Raw genomic sequence first — 9,414 nt, forward strand, 5'->3', positions numbered from 1 at the left:
ATATCCGGCTTCGATCGATCCCTCGATACGAGGAGGATCATCCAAGGCACAGTAGACACGCGTGCCCACGATAATGAACGCCAGGGCCTGGGTAAAGGAAAACCGGTGGTTTCGTTCGTTTGACCGGCCGTTCCTCATCGTTCGTTCGGTGCCGTTGTCAATCGTCAAAACGAATTTTCGATGGTGGACGCAAAGAGGACCGGTGCTGGGACCCCCGCTGGGGTATCGGTTACGTTTAAACCGCGTTTAGGGCCCTCGAAAGCCAGCATTTCGAGGCCCCGACAGCAGCCCACATTGTCGTAGTGATGGACTGAAGAGGCCACGAATCACCTGGTGTGATCGGCCAGACTCCTTTTTTGTTTTCCACGGTTCGTTAGCGGAATGTGGGAAATGCTCGTTTATGGATGCTACGAGACTGTGAAGAAAGGAGACAAAGAATACGCAAGTACCAACTTTCGGAAAGGTGAAGATCGTGTGGATGTATGATTCTTTGTGAAACTGTCTTTGTTGTTGGAAGGTGGGCAAGAAACGTTGGAAGAAATTATTAGTATTAAGGAATGGAAAAACAGTTAGATCGAAAGGGACCTAAAGAATGTAGCAGGGTTAATCATAAGGTAAGTATAATATAGGCGAGCATACCTTCTTACGTTCCATGAATAAAATGGAGCACTTATGTTTAAGCCACACTTCTTCATTGTTTTAGGTTGTGAAGACATTTAAAAGAATTTTAACATACTCGTCAATGTTTTCGATGCACCATACAACCAATCACTAATTCAAACATTAAAATTTTTCTCAATAAAAATACTACATTAGCGAAAAGAGATTGGAAAACGAAATTAGATTTGAATCAAGAGTCAAACGATATCATCAAAATTATAAAAAACGATAAAAGGAACAAAAATTAGAAAGATTACTTTATCACTAGCACCGGCAGACAATCAGGAGGCAAGTAACCGAGCTGAGGCGCAATTAAACCGCACGAAAGTTCGCGAGGTCAAAAAATAGAAGAACAGAGGTGGCCATCGCTACTTGCGTGGCCCCGTGGCGAAGGGCCCGGGAGACGGTGGCGCCAAGGAGATCCGTATCTTGGCGCGGGGCACCGAGAAAGGGCCCCGGCTTCCCCCCACCAGCGGCAGCCCTCGTCAAAGATAACATCTGATTCCGAATCGTCCGTTCGCTCGTGTAGGCTTCCATGTATCCCGACTCGTTTTCTCGGGCCCTGGTACGAATGTCATCGTGTTCGCTTCTTACAAGCGGAACGGGGCCCCGAAAGCGGGCCCCAGCTCCCCTCCTCTGTTACCCGTCCAGCCCCACCACCACGTCGGGTGCCTTCGTCAGCGCCGAATTAACGACCGTGCAGGCCCACGGCAGCATGCTACGGGAACAAGATCGAGATTAATTGCGAGCCATGAATCGAAAAAAAAGCCACCGATCGACTGGTCAAGACCGACTGTCTCTCCGACTTTCGTTAATTTATTGGTTAATTTGGAAACGCTCGACATACTTCGTGGAGAGATTTGATGGAGAGCCAGTCGAGGTATACGATGACAACTTGGTGTTTCTTGACGATTTGAGTGGGCGAATTTTTGTGTTGCACTGATTTGACACTACAACTACTGATTTACAATATGCATTGAAATATACAATATATTTGGTTCGGTGATTCTATTATACAGTGGCTACAGAAGGTATTGGCATATCATTGTATTTATTATAGCATTTATACACGATTTAATTAGGTCCAAATATATTAAATTTCGTAATACTTAGTACTACTTTCGCATCATTATAACAATTTGATGCTATGGAAACGAAATGTAGAACCTTATAATCATTTTTCTATTTCAATAATTTTTCTAAAAATTTCTACACACTTTTGGTGATATAAAATTTGAGATCCGTCATTTTAACGACATTGCTAGTTCTGGTGTTAATGGTAGATTGTTTCGTTTATATAATTTGAATTATTTGATAAAGTTGATAAACTTGATCAAATTGATCGAGTTGATAATATTGGTAGCAACAATATTATCTGTTAATGAGATTGAATTAATCATGGATCTGAGCTATGACCGACAAAATTTCGATTATTATTATTATCATCGTGTTCTGGAATTACGATCAGCATGCCATTTGTCGAAGGTGAAACGTTCAGCCGGGGGCCGAAAAAAGCATCGTAGGCGCGGCCGACCAAAAGCGAGCGCCGCCCGAAAAAATCAAGCATTTGTATTCCGCGGAGATTTTTCAACGGCGGCCGGACAGTTTTCTCATTTCGTTTATGGCCAGCCGTAACATAACTCCGGGACCTACTACCGCCGCTCGACAAACACACAGAAATTTCGACCACGGGATCAGACCACGACTTCGCGTGGGTGGAATGGAGTAGCATCCTGGCACCGCTTTGCCAACCAAGAAGACGTCGCATAGTTTTACTCGTTAGATTGTTTAGGTACATAAATGTTAAATTTTAAATGACTCTGTAAGCGTAATTTATTTGGACAAAATTTTAATATCAATGCTATTAACCCTCAAGTGGTATCGTTGACATATTTACTAATTTTTACATTATTTTATTTTGTTCGCAGTTTTATTTTTGACGCGATGAAAATGATAAAGTAAATAATATTAAAAGTAAGTAAATTAAAATTAATTTTTTATTGAATCATGTTAAATGGTTCAATAAATCGATTCGGTTATGTGTATTTCTATCTTACATATTTATTTAAGCTCCGAACTAACACTGACTCATAATTATTTCTTTATCTTTTAAGATCAAAGAAATAATACACGATTGTATTTAATATAATTATTCAATTATGGATGCTTTTCGCGCGTTCATTGTAACGCCATCTGTGATAGCGTTATATGAAGTAATATTTGCAGCATTTGTAATCGCAGTTAATCTCATCATGAAAATAGTAAGTAATACGTTTTTTTTTTTAGCAATGATTGACTTTAATTTTTTATAGAATATAAAATAGTTATATAGTTATAAAATAGTTTTATTGATTAGTAATTAGACGTTGTATGGAGCAATTATTACCAGTGACTCGTATTCTAACCAAACAATTGACGACATTCCGAGAACGTCAACTTTCTCTCGTAATCACAAATAATTGTAACGCATCGTTCATACATAGAGTAAGTTCTTTTTTAACAGTAATCAACGTGAATTAATAGGATATTTAAAAAACGATTGTCTAATTTTATGGTTATATAAACAGGTATTTCTTCCGATAATTATCACCAATGTTTCCCAGTGTCTCCTACGGTTATTATCCAAAGAATTCATAATTTCTCTACAATATCAGCCCGTCTGTTTTATCCTTAATACTCTTATACAAATAGTAAGTTTTCTCAATGGTAATTAATTCTAATACGCTAATAAAATATATAAAAAATAATGGTCTAATTACCTTTTTCTTCCTCATCAGTGTCTTCCAGTGTCTCCTACATATGTCTACCATCTAAAGAACCCATAACACCTCAACAACATGAATCCTTCTATTTTACCTTTGAACATCCACAATTCAGCACTCTCGTACAAACAGTAAGTACATATTGAGGTTCTTTAACAACAATCGATTACAATTAAACGACTTTGCAGCCATAAGAAAGTAGTTTCAACATTTAGATTGTATCTTAGAAAAAAAGATAGTTATTAGGGTTTATATTTAAAAGTGATTTGAGTTTGATCGATTTTGAGCTGGTTTAATTAAATTAATCTACAGTGGAGCTGTCTGAGATCTGAGGTTTTGAAAAAGTAATTTGATTCTGAATATTCTAATTGATTTTGAGTTGGTTTATTTAAATTACTGTACAATGGAACTGCTTCCTTATTGTAGCAGCTGTCTCAACTCTTCATAGAATTTTTAAAATATGGTGTTCCAATTTTACAAGTAAGTAAGTGTATATCTCGCGAGGCTATCATCATCAGTGTCTCTCCTAGTATCTTCTTTACTCATTATCTGAAGAATTCTCAACATCTTGTAAACATTAACCTTTCTTTTTCTCTCAGTATATAACATCTTCCATTTTGTTTGCCACGGCGAAAAGTATTTGTCACCAGGTGAAACATTTTGTTTTCGAAAACGAAACGGCCAGTTTCGAGAGCGGAGTGGTTTGCACTGGAGACAGGTTCACGCTAAATGGCGGTCAGACGAGGCATGTCGCGCGCCACGGGGTTCCCGGTCAAAGGCGCCGGCGATCCTGCTAACCCCTTCCATTTCGGTCGGCCCTGTCACCCCTTTTCCCTTGGCTGGTATTCGTTTTTGGGTCCCGGTATGTGGCCACGATATTCTAATGGCGTCAGCGCATGCGTTACGCGGCTGATCGTCGCGGAACACCGAGATAACTTGATTTTTATCGGCCGATCGTACCTGCATTCGCAGAACAGCACGTCTCAAGATTCGTTGTAAAATGCATCAAATTTGAACATTGAGCGTGAAAGCAGTTAGCAACAGCTGAGTTTAGTCTGGAAACTGTCTAAGACAGACAACAAAAGTTGGAAACTAGTGATGTTTTATTTTTCTCCATTATGTCAGTTCGTAACATGGTAAAAGTTAATATTAACATAATAAACTACAGAATTGTGCTTATCAGGGATTACTATAATTAATTGGAAGAATTACATCTACTGTGAGAAGAAAAAAGATTAATAAAAATGAACTTTTTCCATAAAAACGTTTACTTGAAAAAGAATTTGTTTGTATTGAAATTATTGAGAAGGAAATAAAAGAAGGAAATAAATATGTAAAAAGACAACATTAGGTTTTAGTACCAGCAACTAGAATACAGAAAACCCTATAATTACAGGAAAACGAAGCAATAAGAAGAGATTCTCGATATAACCATCAGCTAGAAGCTGAGTGGAGAGCCGTTCAGCCACAAATTCAGCATCGGTTTGGTGGTTTATCGAGGCAATTTACAAATTGGCTTCCGTTCCAGCGTTTCTTAGGCGCCCAGAAATGATTAGACCTCGCTGGACGGGGCACCGTTTATTCAAGCTTGCTTCTGCGAACGGCTTCTATTAGTATTTCTGGCCTCACTCCACCCTCGTTGGATAGCATATGGTTAACCAAAATCTTCTGAATGCCCATTAACATAACGTCGATACGCACCTGCTCGACGAAAAACGCAAATCGAAAGACGAGTAGTACGTCAGTCTACCATTTCTTTTTATTGAATATATCTTCACGTTCTTCTCTTTGATTTTCACTGAGAACAATGCAAAATTGTTTATATTACAAATAATTTCTGCAAACTTAATATTTAAACAGTGGATTATGTCGGTATCGCACATAATGAAATTCTTCTATTAAATTATAACATACATGTAGAGGTAGAAATATTATTTATAGTTAGTCTGCGGATATTTCCATAAATTCGCCTTTTTTACAAACATAATTAAGCGAATGAAAACTAAATAGAGCTTTGTTACCCTTAAATATTATGAGTGTAACATTATCATAATACCTTACTTTACTTTAGACGATTTATTGCGTATTGCGCGCATTTAAATTTTCTGTAAATGCTTTAACATTTTATACTTGTACCACATTGATGCGAAAAAGACAGCATATGTAAGAGAATTAAAAGAGCTACATATAGTGATATGTAAAAGATACCTAACATTACATAGCTGCGTGTGAATTCAATGAATCTATATAGTATCTATGGGTATCACAATTTTCCGAAAGAAGAAGTTTAGAAACAACGTGAATCGATGAATTCAAACTTCCTATAGATTCAGTAATCATTGTAAAAGATTGAAATTAATTTTCCTTCTTTATTCCGCAGAGAAGCAAATAAAAACGCCACCTGTTCCGAAATTAAAGGCATCACCGTAAAATATAATAATCAGATAGCATCCCTCTGCCACTGAATCGTCCACGAAATACACTGTCCAATTCTTCGATCCAACCCCCGCGCCAAAGGAGGGCCACCAACGAAGGTCGAAAACAAAAATCGTCCAGCTAAGGAGGACAAGCGTGTCCGATCTAACCCACGCTCGGAACAATCCCCAGTGCTGTCGTTTATCGGGACGAATCCCTTTTTTTCAAGGGTAAGCCTCGATTTTATCTGAAATCGATGCTTTCGTCGCGCGCTCGCGCTCTTGCCCCGTCTCTTGATGATCCAGAGGCCGCTTTTTCTCTGGAGGGCCGGCATATAAATACAGTAAGATTAATACGCGGCCCACAAATCCCAAACAGGCCGTAGTTTATTGTCTGATACATCTGCGGGCCACCGCTGGACGCGTGTAATAAAACGAGCACGACCGCGCGCGCGTTTGCCTTATCTCGAAGGCTGGCCGGATCGAATGTGTGACAGACTGCCGACAATATTGCGCATTCCTGGCCGTCTATGAATTCGCCTAGGAGTCTCCTCACCCTCGAACTGTACGAGCCAAGCCTCGTCTATTTGTCAGGGAACGTCTGTTAAGGGTGACGGTCTCGATCTTCCATCGTTTATCGCGGCCGTGACGAATTTGTGCGTCGTTATTTGCTTGGTTTTATTATCTATGCCCGGTGGCCTGGTGCCTTTCAGTGTCACGCCCTTGTGGTTATTGGCGCCGGGCTGGGACCGGCGTGATTAATTTTTTGACGTTTGGGGTTCGGAGTTATGCGAGAGATTTCGTGGATTTTGGAAATCGGAGATTGGTTTGGGGTGGTGATTGAGGTTTGTAGTAGGGTCAGAATAGTAGAAAATTCTTAGATCTGGCACCTAGAGATTTATGGTGTTCGGCATGGGGAATCGTTTGTAGACTTGAATCGTTAAAGCGTGTTCTGTGTGTACGGTGAATTTTGTAAGATTGTTCAAAGTATTACATTATAGTCAATATTAGAATATCCATTGTATTATCTTTATATAAATTTCCGTTACATATTAGAAAAGAGGGAAAGTACTCCGTTCTATACCTGCTTTCCCATAACTTGATCAAGACTTTTCTTCAAGCTTCTATCTTGTTTGAATTCTTTATAACTTTTTAATTATTAAAATGTTCTAAATTTTAACGAATACACTCAATTATTACGTATATTATACATTTGTCGAAAAGATGAAATTGAGGAAAAGTCATATTTGTGCAACGTGGCACCTGATGCAGCGTTCTCATCTCGTCGATTACTGCAGATGCTCGCCTTCATCCTGAGGCCGTCGCAGTTTAAACTCGGGCTGATTTACTGTCCATCTTTACTCACCCACGTCGCGTCCGTTCTAATTGCAGGTCCGCGAGAGAAATATTTCCTGGTGCACACCCCTTGATCTTCCCACCTGCCATCGGCCCACGCGATGCTTCTGCGAGATACCGAGTTTACACGGGTGGCGGTCACCAGAACATTCGAATCAATGGGAAAGAAAAACTCTGAAGAGCCATCGTTAACGTTCGATGTCTCATGATGAATCGTTGGATGTTACCATTGAGGTATACGCGAGTAGAATATATTTTGTGTTTCGTTTCTTACAAATACATATATGTATGCGTTTCATTGCTTCCAGTTCTTATGGAAGATCCATTTTGGATGGATTCGCAAGGAAAAATTCTCTACTTTATCTTAGAAACTTTTGTTCTTTATATTAATTTTAGAAACTACTACCAAAGGAAATTACGTTAATTCTGTTCATGTCATTTGTGTTCTTTATATTAATTGTCAGTAACTATAACCAAGGAAATTAGTTAACTCTAATAAGATACTTGGATTTTTTTATATTCATTATAACACTAGAAAAGTATAATACAACTGCGCACAGATGACCGAAAAAACGTGACAGGGTTAATTCTTAAATCCCTTGTCGGGCGTTCCAGATCATTTGAAACTGACCTTAACCGATCAAGGGCCAAGCGATAGTCTATCATAATTTCATGTTATACATATAAAACCCTAGAGTACTTTACATTTCTTATCGTTGGATTTTATATATTACATAAAAATCCTATGATTTTTATGAATTTATAGAAAATTTGAAGGTGCAAAATTGCACAGAATGCACGTAATATGAAAAGTATGTAAAATACCCAAAGTATAGTGCTTCTCAGAAATATGAATTTGCATAAGAACCTGCAGTCTTATTAATCATATTCATAAAACACTTTACAGGGAACAGTACTAAAATCCTTAATCTATCCTGTGGAATGTAAATTGAATGAAAAAAATTGCAAATGAGAAGTTGCAACAACGTAACCGTTGGCCCTTGATGGATGAACAACCCTTAGACTTACTCCTACGCCGAAGCGGCGAATTGTTAACCAGTCGCCCAATCGACATTCCGATTCCACCGTAATCCTCGAGGGAAACTTTTAACGCAGATTCGACGTTTCGATACCCGTTTGCTTCGTTCGTCGTTGGTTTCTTCGTAGCCGTCGTTTCCTCTTCTCGACAACCCCTAATTACGTAAAATAAAAACCGTCTGTTCGCTCGGTTCCGCGATCGGCATCGAGAAGTTACCTTTTACGATTTCTGGGACGCGGACTCGCGTCGTTTTCGTTGTCGTTCCACCGGTGGAATCCGCTTGTGAGCACGTCTGCGAGAGAGGATAGACGAGTAAGCGACGACGGACAGATGAATCGAGTAGAAGTCGCGCGGGAAGCCTCGGGGAAATGGCCGAAAGGACGGCCTAATGGACAGCGCCGCGGTCAATTAGCCATCTCGGCCGCATTCGTGGTTATTAATAGCGGATCGTGATCCGGCGAGATTGAGATCTCCGATGCGACGCGTCTTCGAGAAACGTTTCAGGCTTCTGGCCTCGCGAACAGGGAAGCGAGGAGCCGCCGTTATCCAGCGAATCGAAAGGCGAAGAAAGCGTTGCCTTGGGAACGTCTTCCTCGGGACGTCTCGGATGGCTCGAACTCTTCAACTTCCGGGACTCGGCGAAGCGAACGTTTTATTCGTTGGGAAGGGGCTGCGACGTTAGTTAGATTATTTATGGAAGTTTAGGAGCATTGTGTCTCTCTTTAAATGATTGTAATATTATCGGTGGTTAACAATTTTCAACTTGGAATCGTAGAATGTTTGACATAGATTTCATAATTTCGTCTTGAGTTTTCAACGTTCGAACTTCCGCTGAAGTGAGTGTTTATCGGTTGAAGATGGCACGCGACGTAAGTTTGATCGTTCATGCAAGTTTAGGGATACTATCTCTTTCAAAGATTCATACTACTTATTGTTGAGTTAGAAACGTTGAACTTTGAGTCGTAAAGTGTTTAATATACCTTAGGGTTCTCGTTAAATGTGCTGTCGATTTACTTGTGTACGGGATTCTAGAGATTATCTATATTTCAAAGATTGTATCGAAGATTTCAACAAACCTGAAATCTCCTCAAACCGATGATGAAACCAACCCTGTTTATATGAATTCTGATATCGAAATATACTAAAAGTATTGTGTAAGACGCGTTCTCTGGGGGTTTCCTCG

The 9,414-nt window shown here is 39.6% G+C and overlaps 1 long non-coding RNA gene across 1 annotated transcript; it reads left to right on the forward strand.

Moving 5' to 3' along the window:
• Nucleotides 1–2,740: 2,740 nt before the first annotated feature.
• LOC122569954 lies at nucleotides 2,741–7,658 on the forward strand. Its single transcript, XR_006317635.1, has 6 exons — nucleotides 2,741–2,921; nucleotides 3,017–3,144; nucleotides 3,228–3,350; nucleotides 3,438–3,553; nucleotides 7,229–7,426; nucleotides 7,501–7,658. It is a non-coding gene; the product is annotated as an uncharacterized LOC122569954 (long non-coding RNA).
• The last annotated feature ends 1,756 nt before the right edge of the window (nucleotides 7,659–9,414 follow it).

Source organism: Bombus pyrosoma, linkage group LG8 (genome assembly GCF_014825855.1).
Source record: "Bombus pyrosoma isolate SC7728 linkage group LG8, ASM1482585v1, whole genome shotgun sequence".
In the NCBI taxonomy this organism is placed as follows: domain Eukaryota; kingdom Metazoa; phylum Arthropoda; class Insecta; order Hymenoptera; family Apidae; genus Bombus; species Bombus pyrosoma.